Here is a 16617-nt window from a genome sequence, read left to right as displayed (position 1 = left end):
CACAATGCTATAAAATGAAATGGCATACACAATGCGCAATGGACTTACACCAACATGAGTGGACTACAACCATACTCACATCAGTAGCCATTAGATGAAAATGAGACTCTTTAAATGCGTGCACGCATGCACGCAAACCGAGGACCGAACCTAAGGCATAGAAATGCCACTCTACCAAAGCATGGCAAGGCATGGAACATGGTATGCAAACATGCAAATTTCAGCGCTGAAATGTGATACAAAACAGCCCCGAATCATGGAAACATGGCACCCGATGCATGGAATGAAGCCCGAAACTCGAAACTAGGCATACGCAATGACCTATAGCTATACAAAGCATGCATTATTTGATCATGAAGCATGAAGAAAGATGCAATAAAGTCCCAAAACATGCATATTTCCAGTTTATAACAAGTCCCAAAAATGAATGCAAATAGGGCTAATCTATCATGCAAAAATGGCCCTAAAAGAGAGATTAAACACAAAGGGACAGCAGCTGGCCCCAAATGGAAAAGATCTCTTCAAAAAATTTTAAGAGGGTCTCAAAAAAAGGCACTTTACAGTTTACATCAAGCCACGAAAATAATCACAAGTAAGGCCAAACTATCATGCAAGAAAAGGCCTAAAATAGGGATAAAGAGACAAGTGGCAGCTTCTGTTCTCAAACAGAGGAGATCCTTTCAACAATGTTGAAGAGAGGCTCAAAAAAAGAGGTTTTACAGTTTAAGGAAAGATTCAAAACAGCTAACAAATAGGCCTAAAGTACTATGCAAAAATTGGCCTAAAAGAGAGATAGAGAAGCAAGTGATAGGAGGAGGCCTCAAACAGAGGAGAGCCCTTCAACAATGTTGAAGACGGGCTCAAAACAAGCTATTTTACATTTTATGGAAAAGTCCGAAACAACTCACAAACAGGCCAAAAATACTATGCAAAAATAAGGCCTAAAAGAGAGTTAAAGAAGCAAGTGATAGCAGGAGGCCTCAAACAGAGAAAGACCCTTAATCAAACATGAAAAGGGGCTCAAAATATGATTATTTACAGTTAGGGTCGGAGCCCAAAAATGCAAGAAACTAAGGCTTATATACAAAGCAAAAACAGACTAGAAAAGGGAATAAAGTGACTCACCCTTGTAGACCAATGCTCCAACAACTTTTGAGCCAAGTTTGGGAGTTCTTCATCTCTGGAAAGCAGCCTCAAGTTACTGGAATGGAGGATGGAGGCCTTGTGCTATGAGGTATAGGGTAAATGGTGTAGGGCTAAGGGTGTTTTGAGGCTTGGAAGAGAGGGAGAGGGAGAGTTGTATGCAATGGCCTTAAACCAATTTTGTAACCCCTCAAAATGCAGCTGAGGGGCTGGTTATATAGGCAAAGGAGGGGAGAAAAAAAGGGGGAAAATGAATTCAAATTTCCCCCCAAAAGGGCACCCCCCCCGGATATAGGATCTGGGGGGAAAAAGAGGTCACAGCTGGAAGGAACAGGGAGTGGAGGTCATGGCCGGCCAGGTTTTGGGGGTTCAGGTGGTCGGCCGACCACCTCCCATGGCCGGCTGACCAAGGGTCAAAGGGGTCAAGCAAAATTACTGGTCGGCCACCTCATATTGGTGGTCTCCCATGTGTGCACAACATAACTATGTGATTGAAACCCAAAAAAAGTGAACCAGGAGAGAGAAAAGACCATTTTTTAGAGGGGGTCAAAAGGGTCAGGAACAATTACTGGTCGGCCACCAAATATTGGTGGCCTCCCAGGTGTGTACATCACAAATATGAGGTCTAGGGTTCAAGAAAGTGGCCCCGGGGTGGTCAATATTGGCTTTTAAGTGAGGAAAACGGGCGTCGGAGAGCGATGAAGAAATAAAACTGGTTTTTTGGAACAATTGCTGGCCTCTCACCCTCCTACAAGCTTCCTAACTATGAAAATAAGGTCTCCACCAAAAATGAACCGAAACGGATGCAAAACGGAGGCTCGGGGGACCGAAACGCGCGGCTCGGGGCCCCGAAAATGGGCTGTTAAGCACCGAAGGTGGCGTTCGACCACGAAGTTGGTCTTTCGGGCCACAGTGTTCCTCAAAAGGGAGGAAATAAGGTGTATGCCAAAAACCGGAGCAAACGGAGGTGGTTAAGCGGTCCCGAACCAAGGCAGACGGCCGTCGACTCCGAAAAATCGGAAACCGGGCTCCAAATGGGAAAAATGGCCTACGATCATGAAATGTAGCCTACGGCCACTGAGAGATGATCTACGAGACCTCTCTCTCCCTTTGGGAAGAGAAAACAGAGAAAACCGAGCCTGGTTCGTAAACCGAGGCAAGGCACGAAAGAGTCCAGAAGTCCAGAGGCAAGGCTTGCAGCCGGGACTCTGGAACTTCTGAACGAGCACAACATGCAATATCACCGAGCGCTCAACTGGTGACGTCTGAGTCTTAGGGTCGGTCAAAAATGGGGTGTCTACAGTTGCCCCTCTTTGACAGAACTCGGAAGTCATAAGTGACGGGAGTGAATGTCAAAGCCCAGAGACGACCCATTTTTGACAAGGCCGAAGACTTAGACAAACAGGCAAGGCAAACAGAGATGTGCGCGCAGGCGTGGGCAAAATGCAACTGACAATGCAAGAAGCCGAAGGTGTCTCAATGATCATGCAAATGCAGCAAGCTGTAATGAAGCATATATTCACAATAGATGCAACAGTTTTAAGCAAGAATGCAAAGCAAGAACTACATTTCATGTAGTTAAGAATGCGGAGAATTATTCAATTCTCGCCACGTCTCACACGGAGAAGATACAATACCTGCGCGGTTCGTCTGGTCGTACCAGCCTCAAATGAACCGCACATATAATATCGTGCCTCATGCTGCTGGGGATCTCTCGCTTCTTCTTGATTGAGCCACAGGTACTACTTTTCTCCCTGACTATGGTCGCAGCTTTCCCTATTCTCCAACAGGGTGACAGACTAGGTTGATTCGGTATCCAGATTTGAGGTGCATACATATGCTATCTCAATCTATGGGGCTGCCATACAGATTTCAAGCCGAGGATATACCCCTGGGTATTTAAACCAGACTTTAGTCTCGGAAATCCCGAACCTTTGCGTTCTAGGCAAGAGCCATTCGAACTCTAGTTTCCACCGTCTCAGTTGGTCTCCTAGGAACTCACTGCTAACACAGGCAGGTTGCTATACCAAACCACTGGAAGTCGTTCGGGCACGACAAAAACCAAAGGAATTGCACCTTTAGAGGATTTAAGGTCTCCTAGACCCAGGAGTGCACAAGACAGTGCGAATAAATGCAAGTGCGATGCGCAAAACAGTGCGAGTGATGATGCAGGATTTAAGGTCTCCTTAGACCAGAGGATTTAAGGTCTCCTGGACCAGGTGAGTGTACAAGACAGTGCGAATAAATGCAAGTGCGATGCACAAAACAGTGCGAGTGATGATGCAGGATTTAAGGTCTCCTTAGACTGGAGGATTTAAGGTCTCTTGGACCAGGTGAGTGTACAAGACAGTGCGAGCTAAAGGTGCACAAAACAGTGCGAGTAGAGTGAATGCACAAAACAGTGCGATGCTAAAGGAGAGGTGCGCAAGATAGCGCGATAAAATGCATGCACAATGCAAGTAATGGTCACGGCGCAAGATAGCGCGATGCAATATACTAACAAGTGCAGGTGAGGTGCGCAAGATAGCGCGAATGGTACAATGCACAAAATAGTGCGATACGCTAAGCAGTGCGATTGATTTGAAATGCACAAGACAGTGCAATGGAGGTGCGCAAAATAACGCGAATGATAAATTGCACAAAACAGTGCGATGGAGGTGCGCAAAATAGCGCGGATGATAAACTGCACAAAACAGTGTGATGGAGGTGCGCAAAATAGCGCGAATGATAAACTGCACAAAACAGTGCGATACGCTAAACAACGCGAGTGATTAGAAATGCACAAAACAGTGCGATACGCTAAACAACGCGAGTGATTTGAAATGCACAAAACAGTGCGATACGCTAAACAGCGCGAGTGGTTTGAAATGCACAAAACAGTGCGATACGCTAAACAGCGCGAGTGGTTTGAAATGCACAAAACAGTGCGATACGCTAAACAACGCGAGTGATTAGAAATGCACAAAACAGTGTGATACGCTAAACAGCGCGAGTGATTTGAAATGCACAAGACAGTACGATACGCTAAATAGCGCGAGTGATTTGAAATGCACAAGACAGTGCGATACGCTAAACAGCGCGAGTGATTTGAAATGCACAAGATAGTGCGAGTGAGATACAACCACAAGATGCACAAGACAGTACAAGTGAGATACAAAGTGTAAGTGCACAAGACAGTGCGAGTGAGATAAAATGCACAAGAAAGTGCGATAAAATGCATCTTCTATGCAAGTATGGGGGTATTTTCCATGCAAAAGATACAGGCATTTTCTATGCAAGTATGGAAGCACATTCTATGCAATATTAAAAGCAAGCATATTCTATGCATGAAACAAGCAAAGCATATTCTATGCGGAATCGAAAGCAAGCATATTCTATGCATGAATCATAACGATGCGCGGCATGCATGCAACAATAGTGTATATGAAAGTTCACATTCTATGTAGTAGAGGAGCATCAAATATGTACTATGGTGCCTCTGATTTACCTCTTAGAGGACTTTGCAATACACTCAGCTCAAAAAGGGCACACCCTGTTCATATTGGCGAGAGATAACATCTGCTGCTGCTTTAATTGCCATTCTGACTTGAAGCATGCTTAAGCTTGGAGTAGAGGCACACTCATTCTTCGGAGCACTGACAAGGCCTGAAGAGGTACATATGGAATGCAATCTCAGAATTTTCTAAAGGTGAAACACACTCAAATGCTCAAAATTTTCTCTCTTTTCTTTTGCTTTGCAGTCCGGAACTTATATAGCTTCAGATAGGTCCTTGTTTTACCGTTCACACTTATCGGGGGTGGACCCTGCAGTTTTATGAAAGAACAAATCCTGTTTTGCACAAATGTGGAGAATGGCACAGCACTCTGAGCACAAAATGATTTTTTTTGAAATTGAGAAATGAGTTCTCGACCGAGTATTGAGCCTACAACTGAACACAGCGAAAAAGACTCAATAATGGAAAACAAAAGGTAAACAACCTAAACACATCGAGACACACTCGGACTGACTCAAAGCAAGAATCGAGACAAAACAAAAGACACAACACTCAGACGTGTTACAAAGACGAGAGACCTCTCAGTACGCGAGGAGCCAGTTTCTCCGGGTATTATTTCACACCCTTTCTCATTTGTGATTCTCATATCACTCGGCCCTCAAGCTCTGTTTTTCTGAAAAAAGCCCTTTCCTCACTTTTTCTCTCAGCGCACACCTCTCTATTCTTCAATCTCTCATTTTAAATCCCTCCCCCGGGCGGTTGACGGATAAACAGAAAGTTGTGGGCTCTTGTCCCTAGCATTCCGCTAGATTCTTCTTCTTCTGTACGCAGCTAGTGAGTTTCTCCCACAAAGGGGCTGTGCTACAACTGGGTGTGTAGCAAATCTGCAGCTGACATTGGTTGACGATGCTCTGCTGGGGAGTTTAGACGTGATCAGATTTGTCCAGATGAGGGAGTGGAATATCTTGATCCATTCCAGTTCGTGCTTCGCACTTGGCTTGACACCTCGTTGCTTGGAGGATGCGAGAGCTTTCAGCCCTTTTGCTGTTAACTTCAGTTGTGCCCTTTCCTGGCAGGTAGAGTGCCCTTCTTGGCAAGTATTGTGGCAATGGGGAAAAGACAGAACACCTGACTCAACTGTGCCCCTAGTTCATCATTTCGACCATTTTTTGTTTTTGGCTTTCTACTAAGACAATTTTGACCAAAATGAGAATTCGATTAACATGCTTGTTCAATTTTCTGATTTAAAATCATGCAAGTCAGGTTATGAGCACTGAAAATTTTCCTTTTTTGGGTCCAAGAAATGGTCCAGTTTTGGAAAAATGGAATAATTTTTGAGAGAAAATTAGTCAACCTCATTAAAAATTCTCAAAAACTATTTTTGCAAACACGGCCACTGCTCAACGAGCACGGAACCCGCTCTTGAGATGCACAACTTCAGATCCGAAGGAAAATTGCCCCGTGCTTGAAGAGAGCTTCCTGGCAACGGAAAGTTGCCCCTTGTTTGAACGGCACCGCGACGTATTGAATGGCAACGGAAAGTTGCCCCTTGTTTGGATAGCACCGCGGCGCATTGTAGTCAGTCCTCAAAGTGACGAACACAACCAAATTTTCGGATTCAGAGAAAGCAAAGATGATCAAAACCATTACATGGACACAGTGTTTTACGTGTTTTACGGCTGGACTTCGGAATGAAGTTGCCTACGTATCCCAAAGATGGGAATCAAGCCTTACGTAGTTCGGGGTTAAGGTACACTCGGGTATTAACCTCTCCTTTTGCGCTCTAACTTTTGCCAAGGCCGCCCTTTGCGGGTTTTCAACCTTGCGAGCTATGTTTTTCTTCTTTTCAATTTTTGTGTTCTTTTCTTTTCTTTTGATTTCTTTTTTGATTTTCTTTTTTTGTTCTTTTCTTTGCATCTTTCTTTTTTGTTCTTTTGTTCTTTTTTCTTTTTTGTTCTTTTTGTTCTTTTCTTGCTCTAACTTTTGCCTGGGCCGCTTTTTCGGATTTTCGGCCCAGCGAGCCTCTCAAGGGTAAAAGTATAGCTTTGTCCATGTCAAATGGTTTTGAGATCCCGAAGTCATCTGAATCCAGGAGAATGGCTGTTGTTCGCTGACGATGCAAGAGTCCATCCAATGGAGGGTGAATTTGCCCCTAGTGTTTGTGGATAGGAACTCGGTTGTCCTTCAACAATGTCTTCTTCTTTCCTCCCTTCTGGGGTTAGGCATTCTTGCCGATCTTTGTTAGCTTGAGAAACATCCCAATTTTTTTGACTCTTCGAGCACATCTGACAGTTTTGCCCCTAGTTTGAGGGCTTTTGATCTAGCTTCGCAAGCTTCCTTTGAAAACACTTGATCTTCTTGATCTGACTTTTCTTGCCCCTAGTTCGAGGGCTGCTTCGAATCTGGCCACGCAGGCCTCATATTATGGTTGACCTTTGAACTTTCTGAGTCCGAGTTCGAGGTTTGAAAGCAAGGGGTCGAGTCTCGAGGCTGAGAGCGATCCTAGGCTGCACAATCTCAAGAGTGATTCCACACAGGTCTTCGCAGGACCGCGCAAAATATTTTTTGAAATCTTTTAAGAAAACGACTAATCGCTCGCGCTGAAGACGGTGTGGGACCAATGTGGATCAAGCCAGGATCCTTCTCAGCCCTCACGTTAACAAACATGATTTGATTCATTAAGGGCTTAGCACGCCTCTCTTTCTCTCAATTTGATCAAAGTTTTGCAAATCCCGAGGAATTCCTTCCCCTTTGTTTTCATCACAATGTTCAAAAGGTTTTGAAAAACTTAGGTTGATGCAATGATTTTCAAAGTACAGAAAAGCAGGTGAAAAGCACTGTCGTTTCATTCAGAACTTCTGGCACAACTGGCACAAGGCAGAAGCGAACACAAGAATGTGAAAATCACTGCTGTTCATTCAAATCTGTTGGCATTACTGGCTCCAAGACAGAAACAGACTCAAAAGAAAGCAAAAAGACAAACACAAAACAAAACAGTGATGCTTGAGGTAACACTCCCGGAATCACCTGACTCGAACAAAACAGGACTGACTCGGTACAACAAGACAGACCCAACTGACTCAGTAAGAAAAGACTGACTCTGTATGACATAACAAGACTGACCCAATACCCAAGTTAGAAAGCACAAAAACTGGTATTTGCATATTGCTCAGAACAGTGCATGTCATTCCCACGTCTGGAGTTTAATCGAGTGCCACCCGCAGTTAGTTCATCCCCCGATCACATAACATTATCCCCCCAAATTCACTGATCCAGTGCCGATAGACTTTGCTGAGCTCGGCGGGAGGATGACCCCATTGTCAAATAGGTCCTGTACTTCATGGCGAAGATGGAAGCAGTCGTCGGTAGTATGGCCAGTTTGTTGATGGTACGCGCAGTACTGGGTAGCATCATGTGTAGCCGGAAGAGGGTTCGGGAGAGGCCGAGGCTCAAGGGATTTGAGATGGCCTTGTCTAACAAGGATTTGGAGAGCTTTGGACAAAGGCATACAGAGGGCATGGAAGACCCTCCGACCTCGGGGTTGGTACTTCAAGGCTTGTGGATTTTTACTGGGCGCACCAGCAAAGGGATTGGCAGGTGCTGGCCTGGTTTGCCGATCTCTTCCGAGTGGAGGATTAGAGATAACAGGATCGTCTCTGGTATGATAGCCCTTATCCCGATGTTCCCTTTGATTCAGACTGCCCCCAACTTGAGTAGCGAAAGTGTCGTCCACAGTTTTTGCAACAACTGCGAGCACTTGCTCTTTGTTCAGTCCCTCGGCTTTCAAAGCCTTAACAGCGAACAAGAGATGTTCATGGGGATCCATGCCCACCCCTACCTTGTTCTTTCCACTCGCCTCCACTCTGCCAAGGGATTGGCCTTCCTCAAATACAGCCCGTTCCAAGACTGGGGAGCCTTTTAACATGAACTCCCTGGTATGTGATGTGGTTGATGACGGAGCCAATGTCCCGGAGGCCAGATCTGTCACAGTTCTCTGAAGATCTTCGATCATTCTCTTCAGCTCAGAAGTAGTGGGCTCACGGGTTTGAGGTGATTGGGGTTCAGATGTACCCATCATGCATAAGTCCAAGCTTTCTGGGATAAACACCTCAGGCTTGGGTAGATGGGCCGGGGTGATGTATATGCTGGGGTCATAGGTGGATGGCAGTATGTGGATAAGATTGAGGTAGAAAGGAGATGTTTGGTCATTGGGGTCTGAAGGTGGAGCTATCGTCCGATTGTCGATGAGATTTTGGACCTCATGACGAAGGTGGTAGCAACGGTCGGTGCCATGACCGCGCTGTTGATGGTACATACAGTACGTGGCGGGGTTATGTCTGGCTGGGAGTGGGTCGGGAAGAGGTTGAGGATTGAGGGGTTTGAGATGCCCTTTTTTCATCAGGAGTTTTAGTGCGCTAGTCAGGCTCATATAGAGGGGGGTGAAAGTTCTGCCTTGAGCTCGGGCTGGGCTGGCTGGTTGTAGGCTTGGTTTGGCAAAAGGGTCGGCTGTGGCGACTATATTGATTTCTGCGGGTTTGGGAATAGTGCTACTACTAGCATTGGTACTCCTTGAAATCACCTTCCTTGTCGGTTCACCTGTTCTGGGAATGATCCCACTATTGAACGCATTCTCGATCTGAACCCCCAGTTCATGCAAACTTTTGAAAGTGAATAGCGGAGCGACTATCAACTTTTGCAACATATCATGCTCAAGGTTTCGCACCATTATCTGCATTTGATCCCTCTCAGAAGGACGGCGATCTGTCATCTGTGCTGCCTTTGCTCTCCACCTCGCAATAAATTCTACAAAAGGCTCTGTTGGGTTCTGGCGGGTTGTTTCAAGCTCTTGGATGGTCATTTCAACTTGGGTATTGTAGGAATACTGATCGATAAAGGCCTCAGCCAATTCTTCCCAATTTTGCTTCACCTTGTCCTCCAACTTAGCGTACCAAGTGGCTGCTACACCCGAAAGGGTTCTTCCATACAGAGAGAGTTTTTGTGGCTTAGTCAGACCCATCGGCTTCAGGACATCCAAGAAAAGTCGGATATGTACCATTGGATCCCTAGACCCGTCGAAACGGTCAATATATGGCATTTTGAATCTGTTTGGGAGCCGTGCGGCAGACTCGGTGTGCCCATCCTCAATGTCGGGAATGGAGTTAAGGCCCTGTGCCTTTTTGAATTGTTTCTCAAGGTTTATAATTTTCACTGCAGTCGGATTGAACTCATCAACATGAAAGGGTTGAGTTCTCTCATTAGGCTGCACCAGGGGTCTGAGCACCTGAGCTTGAGTCAACCTTTCTCGAGGATTCGGACACTGCAAATCTTCAACTGGCGGAAGTGGGTCAAAGTTCGGCTGGGGTCCCAAAGCTGGATGTGAAGCAGATGCCCCAGATGGGCATTGCGTTTCAATACTGGTCTCAGCCTGCATGGCAGTTCCCTGATTTATGCTGCTATCACGGCCACAAATTCTTCCGAACCCTGTGCCATCACGGGTCTGCTGATGATGTGACTGGTGACTGTCGGATCAGATGAACCAATGAGCCCTGTCTGGCCCTTCTTTGCCTTGCCTTAGCGAAAGAACACTGGTTGCTCTTGAATTGAATCTCTGACCTAACAAAGTCTATCAGCACTAGTTCAATGTACACGGGGGATATCGGAGCCTTCTGAAGCTATGGTTCCCAGACTACGTACCAAAAGAGAAAACATGCAACATCTCAGCCTAACTTCACCAAAACAGATACGAGCATAGTAGGATGACTGTGCCCTCTACTGAATTCTGCCCCCAAAATTCTGCCTCAAATCTGATACCCTTGGGTAAAACTGATTCTTCACATTTTGATGCCCGCAGGCCTGATACCCAAACTTGCAAACTGATACATGCATTCTTGTAGAGACGCACTCTAAAGGCACATAGCAAGCAAGTGAGAGCCAAAACAACCCTATGTTAGGGTAGGGTTTCCCTATCCTATTTTGTCAGGAGCTAGGGTTTCACTACGCACGCAGCGGTTTCAAACAACCTATATCGGGTAAGCAACCTGTCCTAGTTTGGAATGGTCACTATGGATTCCGAATATGCACTAGGTCGAATGGTCAAAAAGGGTGCCCCGGTAAAACCGGAGTTTGTGTTCCCATACTGGCAGAGCCCATAACCGGTCAGCCTTATGGTCATGCCTTGACAAGACAAGCCTCCGGCAAACCGTTCAGGAATAGTAGATGGAAAACACGGTGTCCTAGGCGCACCAATGCAAATGTAATGCAAAGAAACACATAAGTGTAATCAAAATAAGATATCATGAGTTCGAGTCAAGTTTTCTAAATCCCCAGCGGAGTCGCCAGAAACTGTAGACGTCCCCGAACGCCCCGGGAGGATGAGTCCCGTTCCGTTCATTTGGGGTTCACTACAGTTCGAACTCTCAAATTGTCACGGTTCTTAATCTGAACCAAAGAGTCCAAATCCGGCAAATCGTTTTGAGAAAACAGATTTTGAAAGAAGTGCCAAACATGGACTGCTTTGCCAGATACAGAGTCGCCACCTAAATGTTTTATTTTGGGAAAATTTAGGAAACCCTGACTCGTTTGCCTAAGGCCACGTGTCCGTCATTACCAAAGCTGCCTCGGCTCGGGAACTTGGGTACGATTGGGGAAGGTCACTTCGTGAGCACCCCCGCTCGCCCGATCAAAGATCGACCTCTACTAACCATGATATCTAGTTTTGAAAACTTTATGCGTTCTTATTCCGGTTATTAGCCTAGATTTACTATGTGATGCGCACAGCATATAAGTATAGATTGGGTCGCTTGAATTGGAACAAAACGTTTCATGTTTGTTTATTTTGAAAGTGGTTTGCTACTCGCAAGTAGGCTTAAAATGCAGATTTTGCCACCCTCGGGTGGGCTTTAGGAAAGATGGTTTTGCCACTATCTAGTGGGCTTAAGACTCACAGTCAATGATTTGTTCCAATCCAAATAACCCAACCTTCACCCACAGACATTCAGGCAGTTATATCACATAAGCATATAGCCTCATGGTAAGCATGCTATTCATGGCAGTCACTCACACGCATGCAAGGATGCTAAAGCATAAAACTTACCGAGTACTCCAAGCCAAAATAGAAACTAATTAGAAATCCATGTATGATCCTAATTATACAGAAATGCCTAATGCAACACATGCAAAAGTGCAACTATAGCAGGCTCGGCTATTTTAGACATGGCATATGAAATGCTACAGCTAACATGTATTCAACTTGTAATTGAAGATACAATGCAGTTAGTATGATGCGCCGAGCCTGGTGCATGCAAAACAGATGAATGAATGCAAACATGCTATCATACTGTGTGCTAATTGAAACATGCCCTAATCAAACCATCATAAGCGGGTAAATAAAAGGGAGAAAGACGTGGGGTTGGAAGACATACATCACACACACGCACACTTATTACAACATTGCCCTCGCGCAGAGGGTCCGAATAAATAATATACAGTCCCAAATGAATAATTACAGTCCAAATATGTATAAAACCCTAATTAATTAATAAATTAAATTAGGAAAGCAATAAATTGGCATGCAAGCCAGGGACTGCCTCAAATCTGCTTCGGATGATGAGTGATGCATGCTCGGGTTGCCTTGTGCGGAGAATCCCTCGCGATGCCCCGGTTTGCCTCTGTTTGTAATTGTTCTTGGAATGCGTGCCAAGCTTCGGAAGGCTGTCGATTTCTGATTTGCTGCAACAGAGAGCAACAAAGGGGCATGGCAAAGTATTTTCACATATGTATGCATGACTACTCTTCAGGGAGTGTAGTCCTCGATCCTCGTGCCACCAATCACGTATATCGATGCATGATAGCCGAGGAGTCGATTTGCACGACTTAATATGAAATGAATGCACACATAAACACAACAAGACTGAGACTCCGTCATGGATAATCCGGAGTGTCGGTGACTGGGAATTGAGACACGTTCCGTCACTCGAAGTACGAAACGTCCCTTGTTTCCCGTGCTCGGGCTAACTCCTATCCCAAACACAATGCGATATGCATGACATGCATGAATGCAACTAATATACAACCTAGCATGCATAATGCTATGGAATGGCATACACGATGCACGAGGTAACGTGGCATACACAATGCGCTAACATACAACCTAGCATACACAATGCTATAAAATGAAATGGCATACACAATGCGCAATGGACTTACACCAACATGAGTGGACCACAGCCACACTCACATCAGTAGCCATTAGATGAAAATGAGACTCTCGAAACGCGTGCACGCATGCACGCAAACCGAGGACCGAACCTAAGGCATAGAAATGCCACTCTACCAAAGCATGGCAAGGCATGGAACATGGTATGCAAACATGCAAATTTCAGCGCTGAAATGTGATACAAAACAGCCCCGAATCATGGAAACATGGCACCCGATGCATGGAATGAAGCCCGAAATTCGAAACTAGGCATACGCAATGACCTAGAGCTATACAAAGCATGCATTATTTGATCATGAAGCATGAAGACAGATGCAATAAAGTCCCAAAACATGCATATTTCCAGTTTATAACAAGTCCCAAAAATGAATGCAAATAGGGCTAATCTATCATGCAAAAATGGCCCTAAAAGAGAGATTAAACACAAAGGGACAGCAGCTGGCCCCAAATGGCAAAGAGCCCTTCAACAAAGTTGAAGAGGGGCTCAAAACAAGGCACTTTACAGTTTACATCAAGCCACTAAAACAATCACAAGTAAGGCCAAACTATCATGCAAGAAAAGGCCTAAAATAGGGATAAAGAGACAAGTGGTAGCTTCTGTTCTCAAACAGAGGAGAGCCCTTCAACAATGTTGAATAGGGGCTCAAAAAAAGAGGTTTTACAGTTTAAGTAAAGATTCAAAACAGCTCACAAATAGGCCTAAAGTACTATGCAAAAATTGGCCTAAAAGAGAGATAGAGAAGAAAGTGATAGCAGGAGGCCTCAAACAGAGGAGAGCCCCTCAACAATGTTGAAGAGGGGCTCAAAAAAAGCTATTCTACAGTTTATGTAAAAGTCCGAAACAACTCACAAACAGGGCAAAATACTATGCAAAAATAAGGCCTAAAAGAGAGTTAAAGAAGCAAGTGATAGTAGGAGGCCTCAAATAGAGAAAGACCCTTAATCAAACATGAAAAGGGGCTCAAAATATTACTATTTACAGTTAGGGTCGGAGCCCAAAAATGCAAGCAAATAAGGCTTATATACAAAGAAAAAAAAGACTAGAAAAGGGAAGAAAGTGACTCACCCTTGTAGACCAATGCTCCAACAACTTTTGAGCCAAGTTTGGGAGTTCTTCACCTCTGGAAAGTAGCCTCAAGTTGCTGGAATAGAGGATGGAGGCCTTGTGCTATGAGGTATAGGGTAAATGGTGTAGGGCTAAGGGTGTTTTGAAGCTTGGAAGAGAGGGAGAGGGAGAGTTGTATGCAATGGCCTTAAACCAATTTTGTAACCCCTCAAAATGCAGCTGAGGGGCTGGTTATATAGGCAAAGGAGGGGAGGAAAAAGGGGGGAAAATGAATTCAAATTTCCCCCAAAAGGGCACCCCCTCGGATACAGGATCTGGGGGGAAAAAGAGGTCACACCTGGAAGGAACAGGGAGTGGAGGTCATGGCCGGCCAGGTTTTGGGGGTTCAGGTGGTCGGCCGACCATCTCCCATGGCCGGCCGACCAAGGGTCAAAGAGGTCAAGCAAAATTACTGGTCGGCCACCTCATATTGGTGGTCTCCCATGTGTGCACAACACAACTATGTGATTGAAACCCAAAAAAAGTGAACCAAGAGAGAGAAAAGACCATTTTTTAGAGGGGGTCAAAAGGGTCAGGAACAATTACTGGTCGGCCTCCAAATATTGGTGGCCTCCCAGGTGTGTACATCACAAATATGGGGTCTAGGGTTCAAGAAAGTGGCCCCGGGGTGGTCAACATTGGCTTTCAAGTGAGGAAAACGGGCGTCGGAGAGCGATGAAGAAATAAAATTGGCTTTTTGGAACAATTGCTGGCCTCTCACCCTCCTACAAGCTTCCTAACTATGAAAATAAGGTCTTCACCAAAAATGAACCAAAACGGATGCAAAACGGAGGCTCGGGGGACCGAAACGCGCGGCCCGGGGCCCCGAAAATGGGCTGTTAAGCACCGAAGGTGGCGTTCGACCACGAAGTTGGTCTTTCGGGCCACAGTGTTCCTCAAAAGGGAGGAAATAAGGTGTATGCCAAAAATCGGAGCAAACGGAGGTGGTTAAGCGGTCCCGAACCGAGGCACACGGCCGTCGGCTCCGAAAAATCGGAAACTGGGCTCCAAATGGGAAAAATGGCCTACGATCACGAAATGTAGCCTATGGCCACTGAGAGATGATCTAGGAGACCTCTCTCTCCCTTTGGGAAGAGAAAACAGAGAAAACTGAGCCTGGTTCGCAAACCGAGGCAAGGCACGAAAGAGTCCAGAAGTCTAGAGGCAAGGCTTGCAGCCGGGACTCTGAAACTTCTGAACGAGCACAATATGCAATATCACCGAGCGCTCAACTGGTGACGTCTGAGTCTTAAGGTCGGTCAAAAATGGGGTGTCTACATCTTGCTTGACCCTGAAGAAGAAAAAGTCTCTGCAGCTCATATGGACAAGGAGGAGGTAGATAAGGAGAAAGAAGTGCCATTAAAAATAAAAAATAAAAAAGTGACAATCTCCCTTTCTGATTTTATTGAGGACCCTACTCACAAGGTAGCTGCTAAGGTAGTGGAGAGAGAACAATCCAAGGAAATAATTTTCTTCCAGAGGTCTGAGAAAAGAAGACAGCAGCAGATACTAAGGGATGAAACTGCTGTTGGTGATGCACTCTAAAGGGAAACTACAAGGAGGCAACAAACTACCAAGCACTATACTCTTCGTAGTTCTCCAACTATCACCACCACTTCTAAGGCTTGTAATTTCTCTTAATCCCTGTGGTAATTTCCTTTCCCAGGATTTCAGCATAAAAACTCACCATTGCTTCTTATTTTTTGATTCGCAGCAACAGTTATTCCACCTCCCCATCTTTTGATATTGGCTTCTTTTGTTTTGCTTGAAGACGAAAGGTCATTAGAGGCTGCCTCATAAAGGAGAAAGAAGAACAACAACGAAGTGCCTTTAAGTGTAGAGCCCATCCAAACAATACTTTCACTTCCTAACCCTACACTTTTCATACCTTCTTTGAGGCCAAGAATCCATCTTTCTTTATGCCCGGGCTTAACTCCATATCTTCCTTATCTAACCTTTGCCTCGGGCCACTTTACTCTTCTTATAGTCCTGGTTGTTTCTTCATCACCTGAGAGGGCCCCAGTTGTCAACTCATCCTCAGTGATAGCTGGTACTCCTAGAGAAGATACTGGTAACTCACCAATTTCTTGTCCACCATCTAGCTCCAGTCCTTCTCTCCTTGATTTGCTGGTGGTCAAGACTATAGACACTACTGGGAAACCTCACACTCATTTTCCAATCCCCATGCAGCCATATCTTCCTTCCACTAGTGATTCCTCTGTACTTTCAATGTCAGAAAATGAGATGGATACTTTTGAAGCCCGGCTAGCTAGCCTATTTGACATGCCTTCCTCAGTTCAATCAACCAACAACAAAGCTAAACCATTGATCCTTGTTGACTCTTTTCTGGAATTTTTTGAGAGTTCTTCTACTATCAGTAGAGTTCCTTCGCCTCTAGTGGACTTGGGCACCTGTTTGGAATTGTTGACATTATTCTTAAGGATTCCATTTGAAGCCTTACAAAGACCTATCATTGAGAATGGTTTCCTCCAATGCTACAAAGTTATTGAGCAATCCAACATGGCTATTTCAAGCCACTTATCCCAGGCAGCAGCTACCATGCATTTTTATGTTAATATCTGCCATATTGCTAAAGCTGCAGTAGAGAAACTATTGAAGGACAAAGAATTTGTTTCCCATAAACATGCTGAGATATTTGA

This window comes from Camellia sinensis, chromosome 13, assembly GCF_055761805.1.
Source record: "Camellia sinensis isolate YWXY chromosome 13, ASM5576180v1, whole genome shotgun sequence".
Classification (NCBI taxonomy): Eukaryota; Viridiplantae; Streptophyta; class Magnoliopsida; order Ericales; family Theaceae; genus Camellia; species Camellia sinensis.
This window is presented reverse-complemented; position numbering follows the sequence as displayed.